Raw genomic sequence first — 12,881 nt, 5'->3', positions numbered from 1 at the left:
AACCCTCATGAGATCCCAGGACTTTCCATATCTAAGCTCCACTCAAAGGGCCAAACCTTGTAAGGTGCAACTGAGCAGTCTAGATAACTACTAAGTATTATATTTCATTAGGTGATCGAGTTTCTAAATACAGAATATGGATTTTGACACACATCTAACCACTTAGCTATAAAGAAACTATCTAAATGTAATCATGGATGACTAGTAAAAAAGCAACATATTTTATTCTTGAAAATCACATATTAGTCTACTTTAAAAACAGCGAAGTAGTGAGTACTGATTGTTTTGTCTCTTCAAAAACCTTCTCTCCTCTGGGAAGAATGTCACCCTAGTTTTTAGGAACTGCTCTTTTCCTACCCCACATATATTGTTCCACTCAGACTGCCAGTGTTAGCCCCTCATTCATCCACTGCCTGCAGGGGCTGATGCAAAGCAGCCCAGATCCTAGCAATCGTCCTTAGCATTTGTCAAACTATAACTTAGGGAAGAGGGGCAGTCTCATGTCAAATTTGAGACTGAAATATGAGCCTGCGATGCTGGTAATCATTTTCCCTCTGTCAATGGGAGTATACCAAAATAAATAAACAAAGCTACCTCACTGGAAGAGGCAGAGGAGAGAGAAGAGAGAACAATATGACAGACAGAAATCACTGCTGCTGGTTGACCTGGAAGGCACTGACACCTGTGTGCCACTTCTGATTTGTATGCAGGAACATTTCTCTTTAGACAAGGGGTTGAATCAGGTTTCTGTCATTTGCAACCAAAACACATTTGCATATGCAATGATACAATGACATATTTCAGAGGAATTTGAGCCAAAATTCAGGAAACGTACTCTTATTCTTACTAAGCCATAAATTAAGAAGGTTCTTTTTATACATTGATAAATGTTCACTATCTAAAGCACACACATCAAAAAGGATTTAAATAGTTTGTTAATTTTTTAATGCATATATTTTTAAGTTTTTATTTATCTATTTTTGAGAGAGAGAGAGAGAGAGAACAGGGGAGGGGCAGAGAAACAGAGAGAGAGAATCCCAAGCAGGCTGTGAGCTACGAGCACAGAGCCCAATGCAGGGTTCGATCTCATGAACCATGAGATCATGAACTGAGCCAAAATCAAAAGTCGGACGCTCAACCAGCTAAGCCACACAAGCACCCCTTAATTTTTTTTCTCCTGGAAATAAAATTTAGTAATAATCCAATATTATTTGAATTATCACCCCTCTATAGGGACGGTATCTCCTGGACTAGTTAGGCCTAAGCATACTTAAGATATGCCCTTGATCCTGTCTCTTACCATCCAAGTTCTGGGAGGGACAAAGAGACATTTAATTATAAAAAGCTCCACTGGCATGATTTGATCCCAATCTCTGTGCCTTAAGGTGCAAGTGTCTGCCTCTCACTTCTATCCCCATGAAAACTGGCAATGACTATTTCCATGTACAGCTCCTTTTTCATTTGAGAAACTGAAGGCTTCCCTCTTCCCTAACAGAGCTCTGAAGAAGGAGTCCATGTAGAAACCTTCTCATGATATGAGCCAAATGACTAAAGTCTATTCTAGTCCATATTTACAATTTCCATAATTTATATTGTAATTACATAACAATCTAGGCCTTCATGTTTGTATTGGTCAGTATGATATAGGTTTTTCGGAACAAGAAACTATAGAAGCTTAATAAAAATTTCTTTCTTAATTACTCAAAGTATAAGGCGGACCAAGGATCTTCCCCTTGTAGCCATGTCATATGGAACAAGATTGCTGCCAGGAGAAGAGGAAAAAGGAAGTTGCACACCAGCTGGAACTGTTTTGTCCAGGTGTCCGGGGAATATATACATCCTTTCACTTTCATTTCATTGGTCAGAACTAATCATTTGATCTCAATGTGAGCATAGAGAAGCTGGAAAATGTACAGGAACACATGGATATATACAGTAAGCAAAATGCTTTCTGCCACACTATACCATATTTCCTAGGAAAACTTTAGCAATATCTTTAGCAATGCTCATGGATTTAAAAAAAAGCTACCATCCTGTAGGTATAAAAGGTACATAGCCTGCTTGCATAGGACTATCCAAATGTACCTGGTACTTTTGGGATTTTATAAAGCTAATATGAAAGCCCTGCATTATCTCAATCACAGGAATGGAATAAACTTCATTTGTTTTGTCTACTAAAAGACAGCACTTTATGAATTATTTTAATGGCTCTTTTATTCTGCAAAATATTCAGAGTAGAAAGCAAAATAATGTAGTGAGCTTATTTAGACTTAAAAAAGAATAGAAAAATACACATTATATATTATGACCACCAACCACTCATGCCTAAAATCTTTTGCTTCTTGGCCTCCAGTAAAAACAAACCAAAACAAAACTTGGTGGTCTGAGGCTTGGCCCCCTGTGTAAAGTATTCCATCATAAAACCATCACCCTTACCTTAGTACAACTGGCAGTCACTGCTCACATAAAACAGAAGAGTATGTTACCATGGAGACAAAACCAACTCTCCCCTCCAGAATGGTTGATTCTTCCAAGTCATAACAGATACTACCAGAAAAATAACAAGAGGTACTCACAGAGACTGGCAGCCCCAAATCCATATTCAGTTATCATGGAGCTAAGCAAGTTTGCATTATCTTTTGATAGAGTAACAAAGGCAAACATTGCACTGAAAGATAATCCTATGTAATCACTGTTTACAAAATAAACCCCTATATCCATCTAAACAATGTGGAAAGTTTAAATTGTAATGTTTTCTACCTCTACTTAGCGCTTTATTAATGGAGTGACCACTGTGCTTGACCTATTTGCTGAAATTCGTTAGAGCTCCAGGAGACCATATGGATGACCAGATGGGTTGCTGTAATTTAATGTCATTATTTGAAGGATGAAGTAAGGTATAAACATAATTTGCATTCTTTTCCATTCTTCCTGCATACCTTTTATTAGTTTCATTTTTAATTCAGACATCAGAAGGGAAGATAATACCTTGCTACCAAGGCTCAGATGCCAACTAATTACTACAAGAGACTCCAGTCCTGACATCACAGGCCAGGCCTCAGAACACACTCCATCTTACCCGGTGACCCCACCATGGTGATTAATAGGTTGAGTGCTAAGGCCTAATGAGTGTGTCAGATCTTAGATGTTCTCTAGGCTAATGTAATTAGCATTATGTTGAACAGAGTATTTCAGTTACTTAGTAGAGAGCCTCGTTAAACTTCATACTAAACTATGTGTTGTCACATCTTGGTCTTTAAATTTATTTCATAATCATCAACCTAAAAGTCCTCTGTAAATAGAGATCTTTCAAATATTAAAGGATAAGCTAAATATTTTTACATCAATTATGGATTTTCTTGATCAAAAGTGAAACCCCATGCTATAAATGAAATGAAGTATTTTTCAGTGATATTTGTTGAAATTCAAGTATCTAGACTCTACCAATAGAAATTCTGATTTAAAAAAAGGAGGTTTAGGAGAAGATCCATGACTATGCATTTTAAACAAGAGACCCATTAAATAAAAAGCAAAAAGTCTGTGGACCATACTTGAAAAAGCACTACCATTTTGGTAACAGGACCAATATCTGTCTCTTAGATTAATTGAATGTATCAGAATTTTTTTTCTAATAGTTATTAGGTTTCTGAAAAAATTATCTGAATCCATATAAGGGGGATTTTCATATTGAGATTACAGTTTTAAATGTACCAATTATTTCTTGTTAAAAGATTAAAAACAATTATTGAGATGAAACACAAATGTTATTTGCAACAAACCATGTAAAGTGTAATGAGTTCTCCATTAACCAGGGGACATGGAAGGCAATGACACTTCTATCCTGCAGCCCATGGGCCTGGGATTGCTTTCAAAATTCATGGGAAAGAACACAGTGTAGAAGAATTTCTAGAATTCCTGACTTTTCTCTATGGCCAGGGATAATAAACAAAATGTCTCAGCTCTGATGACTAAGGACTCTAGCAATATTCTAATTACTTACTTGGATCTCACCTAGATATTACCATTATCAATTACTACATACTGAGTATTTTTATGTGTCTAGTGTTTGCTTTCTTGAAACATTCAGATAGAAACTCCCTACTGATCTTTAATTTAGACACATTTTTTTCATCTATTACCCTAAACATTTAAGGCATTTTTATCCCAAATTGATAACTACTTACTTAACCAAACTACCATTTTCTTTATGAGCTTCAAAAGAGTTCGTTGTTGTGCTTTTTAAACATGTATACTATATGTATTTAAAATAGGAAAATGAATAAAATAAAAACTATTTCATGATAAATATATATTATAGGTATTGACATATTATAATTTGATACTGAGATTTAATGGTTCGAGAAAAGAAATTTATCATTCTTCATTCTAATAAGCCTTTTTGTAGATCCAGCCAGGGAGCAGAAGGCTATCAACTGACACTGGCAAGTCTATAAACACACTGTGCTTCCATTGGATGAAGAATAATTGCTGGGGTATCAAGCTCTATATGAGACTCACTGGATGATACCAACTCTATTTTTTCCTCTAGGAATCTTGCATTTTCCAGCAACCCTGGCCTCTGTCTTTAGGCAGAGCAGTATAAGAATTCTGATCAGTCAAGACAATGGGGGAGGAGTTAAGATGGTGGATTAGTATGGCCATCCTGAACTTGTCTCATCCCAGAAATGCAGCTAGATCAGGATCAAACCATTTTAAACACCTGGGAAATTGATCTGAGGATTAACACAACAATCTGCATAATTGGAAACAGAGAACTTGGCAGGTATATGGTACAGAGAGGTGAATAAGTGGAAAGAGAAAAGCCATGGAGCCACATAGCGTAGGGAGCCATTTTCGCAGAGAGAGGACCGAGAGAAAGAGAAATGGGGAGAGTGCAGAGCATCAGGATCGTGCAAGAAAAGCACTCCCCCTGAAAGTAGCTGGAAAGAAAGAGAGAGAGGAGTGAAACACTTGCAGGAGACAGGAGAAAAAAATCTGTTCCCCGAAACCATTGATGGGGAGAAAGGAGAGGGCTTCACTATGCCCAGGATTCCATAAATATTGGAGCACAGAGTCTGAAGTTTCAGAGCTCAGTGACTAGCAGTGCTCTGGTGAGGAAGTAGGGTGAATCCCCAAGAGCAGGCAGCAGGGTCTGAGGGGTCAGTGTGTCACACAGGGAGAAGCGGTTCCCCTGACTGGATTGCATTTGGTAGAGGTCAGATGGCCTCCCCATGAGCAAAAGTCCCAGCAGACCCCGGAGAGCAGCCATGTTGACTGATATTGAAACTGCCTGAGGGCAGCAAAACCAGACACGGGCTCAGTGATGTGATTTGCCATAAACTCTGGGCCTCTGCCACTGTGTGAAACCATGAATGTTTTCTGAGACAAGCCAGCATCTAGCCATTGCTCAGGGAGACACTGCCCCAGAGAGTTGCTGCAGGTCCATGCTGCAAGGGTCTCTGAAGTGTGGGGTTTTGAAACACATCCCCCTCTGAGATAAAACTCTGGAGGGAGGTGCTGCCTGGAAGGTAGACAGCTTGAACACAGACAGGGTAGAGGCAGGGAGTGGACAGAAGCCTGAGACAAAAGAGAGATGCTTGATCCTGGGTTGGTGAGGATGTGGAATTCTTGCACATAAGACGAGGGAGCTAGCTGAAGTCATTTTCATTTCTAGTGTGCCTGCAGGCACAGTTCCACCCCAGTAAGCTAAGCAGCACAACCAAGTGACAGAGCTATTACACCAAGCCCCACCCACCTGTGCCCTTCAGGCAATCCCCCAGAAGACCAGCATAAACCCCTTCCACCTGCAAATCAATCTATGGACTAGAGTGTACTGCAAAGTTTCAATTATAAGGGAAACAGGATGAAACTTTATTCAGGTTTCATTCTGTTTGCTTGTTTGTTTACTTATTCATTTTCTTTGCTTCTGTTTTTGCTTAGGTTGTTTCTTTTTTCTTTCTTTTATTTCTCTTTCTTGGAAACAGAAAGAGCAAATTCTTTTTTGTTTTATTCAATTTTATTATTTAAAAATTTTAAATTATTTTAACATTTTTTTCCTTCATCTTCTTTCTCTATTTCTATTTCTGTTTCTTTCTCAACAAGCAGAAAGTAACACACTTAGGATATAGCTCCCTTTCGTTGATTTTGTTTTGTTTTGTTTTTAATTTTTTAACTTTTATTTTTTTATCTTATTATTCTTTTTCTTCCTCCAAAATGACAAGATGGAGGAATTCATCCCAAAACAAAGAACAGGAAGAAATTATGGCCAGGGATTTAATCAGCATAGATATGAGATGTCTAAACTAGAATTGAAAACCATGATTATAAGGACATTAGCTGGGGTTGAAAAGGCATAGAAGATACCAGAGAATCCCTTTTGGTGGAGATAAAACAACTAAAATCTAGTCAGGACAAAATTAAAAATGCTATAACTGAGATGAAATCTTGAATGGATCTTGCCATGATGGCAAGGATGTATGAAACAGAGCAACAAATAAGTGAAATAAAAGAAGAAATTATGGAAAATAATAAAGCTGAAAAAAAGAAGGAAACAAAGGGAAAAGATCATGATATGAGACTTAGAGTACTCAGTGACTTATTAAAAAGAAATAACATTTGAATTGAATGAGTCCCAGAGAAGGAAAAGAGAGCAAATGGAGTAGAAGATTTATGTGAGCAAATTAAAGCTGAAAACTTTCCTAATCTGGGGAAAGACACAGACATCAAAATCCAAGAAACACAGATAATTAGATTCAATAAAAAATGCCATCACTAAGGCATATCATAGTCAAATTCACAAAATACACAGACAAGGAAAGAATCCTAAAATCAGCAAGGGAAAGAAAAGTCCTTAACCTACAAGGTAAGACAGATCGGGTTCACAGCAGATCTGTCCACAGGAATTTGGCAAGCCAGAAAGGAATGCCAGGATATATTCAACCTGCTGAATCAGAAAAATATGCAGCCAAGAATTCTTTATCTGGCAAAGCTGTCCTTCAAAATAGAAAGAGAGATAAAGAGTTTCAGACAAACAAAAACTAAAGGAGTTTATGACCACTAACCCAGCCCTGCGTGTAATTTTAAGGGGGACTCTTTGAGTGGAGAAAAACAAAACAAACAAAACAAAACAGACCAAAAGCAACAAAGACTGGAAAGACCCAGAGAATATTACCAGAAACATGAACCCTAGAGGCAACACAATGGCACGAAATTCATCTCTTTGAATCATCACTCTAAGTATAAATGGACCAAATACTCCAAGCAAAAGACACAGGGTATGAGAATGGATTAAAAAAAAAAAAAAAAGACTCATCTATATGCTGCCTAGAAGAGACTCATTTTAGAACCAAATATCTTCAGATTGAAAGTAAGGGAATGGAGAACCATCTATCATGTTAATGGTTATCAAAACAAAGCTGGAGTAGCCATACTTCTATCAGACGGACTATATTTTATTTATTTTTTTTTCAACGTTTTTTATTTATTTTTGGGACAGAGAGAGACAGAGCATGAACGGGGGAGGGGCAGAGAGAGAGGGAGACACAGAATCGGAAACAGGCTCCAGGCTCTGAGCCATCAGCCCAGAGCCCGACGCGGGGCTCGAACTCACGGACCGCGAGATCGTGACCTGGCTGAAGTCGGACGCTTAACCGACTGCGCCACCCAGGCGCCCCGGACTATATTTTAAAATAAAGATGTAACAAGAGATGAAGAAGGGCATTATATCATAATTAAGGGGTATATCCAGCAAGAAAATCTAACAATTCTAAATATTTATGCCCCTAACTTGGCACACCCAAATTTATGAATCAATTAATATAAACATAAAGAAACTCATTGATAATAATACCATAATAGTAAGGGGCTTTAGCACCCCAAATACAACAATGAGCACATTATCTATGCAAAAAATCAACAAGGAAACAATGGCTTTGAATGACAGATACTTTGATAGACTAAACAAATATATTCAGAACATTTCATTCTAAAGCAGCAGAATACAAATTCATCTTGAGTGCACATGGAAAATTAACATTCTTCAGAATAAATCACATTCTGGGTCACAAATAAGCCCTCAACAAGTACAAAAAAGTCGATATCATACACGCATATTTTCAGACCACAACACTATGACACTTGAAATCAACTACAAGAAAAAAACTGTAAAGACCATGAATACTTGGAAATTAAATAACATCCTACTAAAAAATGAATGGATTAACTAAGAAATTAAAGAGGAAATTAAAAAGTACGTAGAAGCCAATGAAAATGAAAACACAACAGACCAAAACATCCGGGAAGCAGCAAAGGTGGTCATAAAGGGAAAGTATATAAGCAATCCAGGCCTTCCTAAAGAAGGAAGAAATGTCTCAAATACACAACCTAACCTTATACGTAAGGTAGCCAGAAAAAGAACAGCAATTAAAGCTCAAAACTAGCAGAGGAAGGGAAATAATAAAGCTTAAAACATAAATCAATGATACCAAAATCAAAAGAACGGTAGAACACATCAATGAAACCAGGAGCTGGTTCTTTAAAAGAATTAGCAGAATTGATAAACTCCTACCAAGATTATAAAAAAGAAAAAGGAAAGAACCCAAATAAATAAAATCATGAATGAAAGAAGAGAGATCACAACCAATACTACAAAAATACAAACAATAGGAGAATATTATGAGCAATTATATGCCAACAAATTGAGCAATCTGGAAGAAATGGACAAGTTCCTAGAAACATATAAACTACCAAAACTGAAACAGGGAGAAATAGAAAATCAGAACAGACCCATATCCAGAAATTGAATCAGTAATCAAAAATCTCCCAGCAAACAACAGTCCAGGGCTGGATGACTGTCCAGGGAAATTCAACCAAACATTTAAAGAAGATTTAAAACTTACTCTTTTGAACTGCTCCAGAAAATATAAATGGAAGGAAAACTTCCAGACTCATTCTATAAGGCCAGCATTACCTTGATTCCAAAACCAAAGACCCCACTAAAAAGAATTAAGGACCTATCTCCCTGATGAACATGAATGCAAAAATTCTCAACAAGATACCACTAGCAAACCAAGTCCAACAATACATGAAAATAATTATTCACCAAGATCAAGTGGGATTTAATCCTGGGCTGCAGGGGTGGTTCAAAATCCTCAAATCAATCAGTGTGATATATCATATTAATAAAAGAAAGAGTAAGAATAACATGATCCTCTCAACAGATGCAGAAAAAGCATTTGACAACATACAGCATCCTTTAATAAAAACCCTCAAGAAAGTAGGGATAAAAGGAACATCCCTCAAGATCATTAAGGGCCATATGAAAGATTCACAGCTAGTATCACCCTCAGTGGGGAAAAACTGAGAACTCTCCCCCTAACGTCAGCAACATGACAGGGATGTCCACATTCACCACTGTTATTTAACATAGTATTGGAAGTCCTAGCCTCAGCAATCAGAGAACTAAAAGAAAGAAAAGGCATCCAAATCAGCAATGAAGAAGTCAAACTTTCACTCTTCTCAGATGACGAGATATTTTACATGGAGAATCCAAAAGATTTCAGCAAAAAACTGCTGGAACTGATATATGAATTCAGCAAAGTCGCAGGATATAAAATCAACGCACAGAAATCAGTTGTTCAGTTGCATTTCTATATACCAATAATGAAGCAACAGAAAGAGCAATCAAGGAAATCGATCCCACTTACAATTGTCCCGAAAACTATAAAATACCTAGGAAGAAACCTAACCAAACAGGTGAAAGATCTATACACTGAAAACTACAGAAAGCTTATGAAAGAAATTGAAAAACACAGAAAGAAATGGAAAAACATTCCATGCTCATGGATTGTAAGAACAAATATTTAAAAATGTTAAAACAAAGCAAACTACACATTCACTGCAATCCCTATCAAACGAACACCAGCATACTTCACAGAGCTAGAACAAACAATCCTAAAATTTGGATGGAACCAGAAAAGACCTGGAGTAGCCAAAGAAACCCTGAAAGAGATTAGGTGGGGAAGATGGCAGCGCAGGAGGACGCTGGGCTCACCATGTCCTGCTGATCACTTAAATTCACCCACATCGGCCTAAATAACCCAGAAAACTTCCAGAAGACTAGCAGAATGGACTCTCCAGAGCCAAGTGGAGAAAAGAGGCCCACGAAGAGGGTAGGAAGGGTGGATACGCGGTGCCTACTACACGGACTGGCGGGAGGGAGCCAGGGCAGTGGAGGGCAGCCTGCCCGGCAAGGCAGAGGCCCCCGAAGCCTGGCTTGAAAAAGTGGAGAGGCCAGACTCCAAGAGTCCTGACAGCAGACGGGACTTTACATCTGGAGTGTTAAAAGTCAACAGCTCTGCTCTCGGAGACCGGGGAGGGCGAGACGACGCCAGGAGGGAGACTTGTTGAGCCCCAGAAGACAGAGCTCAGCTCGGCGGGAGGAACAAAGGTGCTGGCAAGCGCCATTTCCCTCTCACATCCCCCAGCTGGAATTCCAAAAAGGAACCAGTTCCCATTCCTGAACTTGCTTGCACCTCGCAAATGCCCAATGCTGTGCTTCTGTGGATCCATCCCTCCCACGGGCCTGCCTACATCAAGTGTTGCAGGGACCTTCCCGCAGGGTACCACCAACTGCAAAGCAGGCTAAGCCTGTCCCTCCCACCCCTGTGTACCTTGCAGATCCACCCATCTAATACACCCTTGGCCAGATTCCATCAAAGCAGCACCACAAGCCGGGCAGTGTGCAAGCAGCCCAGACAGGGGATACACTACTCTACAGTGAGTCCTTCCCCTGGGAGACGGGAAGATAAGGTACACACCCATCTGACTGTCGCCTCAGAGGTGGGCTGCAGGCAGACATCTGGTCTGACTATGACCCCACCCTCCAACACAAGTTACTTCAGACAGCACAGGGGAAGTGCCCTAGAGTTTGGAGCCACCGCAGGGACTCTCCAAAATGAGAAAATGGAAGAATTCTCCTCAGAAGAAACTCCAGGAAGTAGAGGCTGCTAACGAATTCATCAAAAACGATTTAAGCAATATAACTGAACAAAACTTTAGAAGTAACAGTCATAATTAATTGCTGGGCTTGAAAAAAGCACAAAGGACAGCAGAAAATCTTTTGCTACAGAGATCAAGGGACTAAGAAATAGTCATGAGGAACTAAAAAATGCTATAAATGAGGTGTAAAATAAAATGGAGGCGGCGTAGCACGAATTCAAGAGGCAAAGGAGAGAATAGGTGAATTAGAAGATAAAATTATGGAAAAAGAGGAAGCTGATAAAAAGATATAAAAAAAAATCCAGGAATATGCGGGGAGAATTAGAGAACTAAGTGATGCAATCAAACAGAAAAATATCTGTATCATAGGAATGCCAGAAGAAGAAGAGAGAGAGAGAGAAAGGGGCTGAAGGTGTACTTGAACAAATCATACCTGAGAACTTCCCAGATCCGAGGAAAGAAACAGGCATTAAAATCCAACAGGCACAGAGAACTCCCTACAGTGGTAACTTGAATCGATCTGCATGACATATCATAGTGAAACTTTCAAAATACAAAATTCTGAAAGCAGCTAGGGATGAATGGTCCCTAAGATACAAAGGTAAACACATAAGGGTAGTAGCAGACCTACTTACTGAAACTTGGCAAGCCAGAAATGAATGGCAGAAAATCTTCACTGCGAAGAACAGAAAAAATATGCGGCCAAGAATCCTTTATCCAGCAATTCCGTCATTCAGAATAGAAGGAGAGATAAAGGATTTCCCAAACAAACAAAAACTGATGGAATTCATCACCACGAAACCAGCCCTACAAGAGATCCTAAGGGTGATTCTGTGAGTGAAATGTTGCAAGGACCAAAAAGTACCAGAGACATCACTACAGGCATGAAACCTACAAACATCACAACAATTCTAAACCCGTATCTTTCAATAATAACACTGAACGTAAATGGACTAACTGATCCAACCAAAAGACATAGGGTATCAGAATGGATAAAAAAACAATACCCATCTACTTTCTGTCTACAAGAGACTCATTTTAGACCTGAGAACACCTTCAGATTGAAAGTGAGGGGATGGAGAACTATTTATCATCCCACTGGAAGTCAAAAGAAAGCTGGAGTAGCCAGAATTACAGACAAACTAGACTTTAAATAAAGGCTGTAACAAGAGATGAAGAAGGGCATTATATAATAATTACAGGGTCTATCCATCAGGAAGAGCTAACAATTATAAATGTCTATGCGCCGAATATGGGAGCCCCCAAATATATAAAACAATTAATCACAAACATAAGCAACCTATTGATAAGAATGTGGTAAATGCAGGGGACTTTAATACTGCACTTACAACAATGGATAGATCATCTAGACACAGGATCAGTAAAGAAACAAGGCCTCTGAAAGATACATTGGATCAGATGGACTTGACAGATATATTTAGAAGTCTGCATCCTAAAGCAACAGAATATACTTTCTTCTTGAGTGCACATGGAATAGTCTCCAAGATAGATCACATACTGGGTCACAAAACAGCCTGTAATAAGTATAAAAGAAATGAGATCATACCATGCACACTTTCAGACCACAATGCTATGAAACTGGAAATCAACAACAGGAAAAATTCTGGAAAACCTCCAAAGCATGGAGGTTAAAGAACACACTACCAAATAATGAATTGGTAAACCAGGCAATTAAAGAACACATTGAAAAGTATATGGAAACAAATGAAAATGAAAATACAACAATCCCAATGCTTTGGGATGCAGTGAAGGTAGTCCTGAGAGGAAAATACATTGCAATCCAAGCCTATCTCAAGAAACAAGAAAAATCCCACATACAAAATCTAAGAGCACACCTAAAGGAAATAGAAGTGGAAAAGCAA

General features: G+C 38.6%; 1 protein-coding gene across 5 annotated transcripts in view; it reads right to left on the bottom strand.

The window, feature by feature from the left end:
* SLC16A7 (solute carrier family 16 member 7) overlaps positions 1 to 12,881 on the bottom strand; it is a 191,649-nt gene that overhangs the window by 72,033 nt on the left and 106,735 nt on the right. The window lies entirely within an intron of this gene.

Source organism: Lynx canadensis, chromosome B4, assembly GCF_007474595.2.
Source record: "Lynx canadensis isolate LIC74 chromosome B4, mLynCan4.pri.v2, whole genome shotgun sequence".
Taxonomy (NCBI): Eukaryota; Metazoa; Chordata; class Mammalia; order Carnivora; family Felidae; genus Lynx; species Lynx canadensis.
Note: the sequence above shows the minus strand (reverse complement) of the source record. Positions and strands in the feature narration are given on the sequence as shown.